Raw genomic sequence first — 2,120 nt, 5'->3', positions numbered from 1 at the left:
GTAGGGAAAACTGGGGGTGAGCTGCAGGAGTCAAGGAGTTTTTAATTATTGGGAGCTCTTTGGTAGCTAGTGATGTTTCTGTTTCAGAATGATTTTATTTGAAAACCTGAGGCCGTATGTAAGCCTTATTTTACGTGGAAACAAAATCTGATTTATGGACTAGCACAAATATCATAAATCTTAGATGGCCAAGGAGATGCCACTGGAGTTCAGTGAGTGCAAAACATGGTATCTGCAGGATTCTATTAAACAAGCCTGACCCTTCTCCAAGGAGCAGAACGGCTTATGGCACAGGCCCAGAGGTAACTGCATCTCTTCCCTTAGTTCTTGTATGTGCTTTTTAAAGCCATTCTAGTGGACTTTTCAAACCACTACTGACCGCATAATAATACTAATGACTAAGGTTCTGGTAACGTCCTGCCAACAGATTGACGCCAGAGAGATTCTGCCGTATGTTGAGTAATTCTGTGTTGTGTTATACAACTGACAGCGATGGACACGGGTGTTGATGAAAACAAAATCTAATCCAATTGATGGAATGATTCTTCTGCGCAGGAAAGGGCACCTAACCATCCCTGGAGACTGCAGAAATGAGGATAGTGTCCCTAGAGCTTATTTGCTTCTTGTTATTCCCCAGAGCAGTTGCACACAGTGAAAACCGCTGGCCACGCAAGTATTTTAAATGTGTGGTACATTAATCTGTTTTGTTTATTTACGCTCTAGCATATCCATGAGACCCAGGGAAAGGGAGACATGAAAAGGCCAGGATCACGTAAGCAGCCAAAGTTTGTGTGCATTTCTAGAAGGTGCTTAGTTTCCGTGTGAACTGAGCTGTAAGTTAGGTGGGACAAGACTTTCTTGGTACTTCTGAATTGCACACATGTTAAAAAAAAATCTATAGGAACTTCATGTTTCAAATGCAGTAAGACAGTGGAGAGACATAAAAGGAGACATAACTGAACAGATTTTTCACATCTAAGAACAGCTTTTACTCAAGCTCTGGGGAAAGGCTGAGGTAAACACCAGGCTTGTTTTAATTCTTTTCAGACCAGCATGTGCTGTGGCATTGGTAGCACAAATTTTGTCACATACACTTAACCATAACGTTGTTGTTCAGAATAGGCTTCTGAAATATTTCCCAAGCCATTTGGAAAAAACAAATTTGGATCAACACTTCTGTGTTTGTTGGGTTGGTTTGCTTTTTGAGTCACAGTTGCTTTGCACCTGGAAGTCATTATAAAAGCCCTAGTATCATGTGATATTTTAATATTACATTTATTCTCAATGTAAGCCTGCCTAATCAAAGGCATATCTAGCTAGAGCTGTGCTGATCCTTGCTAAGCTCCAGATTCTGTTTTTCCGCATGTATTGCAATCAGGATAGAGCTAAATTTGATACTGTGAAGAAAATGGGGCACTCTAGAAATGAATTGTTCTATGTTTATAAGGACAGGTGGGAAGCCTTGTGGTAGCTAAAGCCTTGGTTAAAGTTATTCTATTGTTTGGCTGTTAGTGTGTTTTCTTTTTTTCTTTTTAACAAGGATTCCCACTGTTGCATATATAAGTGACATAAGCAGATGGCTCTAATCCAGATATAAATAAATTGTCATTTGGTTTCTTTCATAAAGCGGTCACTGAATGCTGCTAGCAAAGACAGTGGATTCTTGTTTAAATTGTTAAATGTGTTTTCACTGTGTTGCCATCTTTTTCTGTAAATATTCTGGCACGTGAAGTATTTGCTAAAGAGCGAATAAGAAGCAGAAACTGTAGAATATTCACAGAAAGCTAATTCTGAATTTATAATAATCTTGTTCTCTGAAACCCAGCTCTAGCAATCGTAGTAGTCTGGCTGCAGATCAAAAGGTACTGGCAGGTCTGCATGGCTGATGAGAACAGCTCGGATTCTGAAGTACTCGCTGTCAATAAACTTCAGGCAGATGAACGACAGGCTGTGACTTATTTAACAAATAGGTTTTTAGAATTAATTAATACCTTTAAGGAATAAGTTCTAAGGAAAGGGGTCCATGTAATGAATAGTTCTTTATAAAATTGCGATCTCACCCCGACCTTTAAATAAATCGTCAGAAATTAAGATCGAAGGGGCTACTCGCTCATCTCGCC

The sequence above is a fragment of the Apaloderma vittatum genome, unplaced genomic scaffold, assembly GCF_000703405.1.
Source record: "Apaloderma vittatum isolate BGI_N311 unplaced genomic scaffold, ASM70340v1 scaffold43732, whole genome shotgun sequence".
NCBI lineage: Eukaryota > Metazoa > Chordata > Aves > Trogoniformes > Trogonidae > Apaloderma > Apaloderma vittatum.
The sequence above is the reverse complement of the archived record's forward strand: the minus strand, read 5'-3'. Positions refer to the sequence as shown.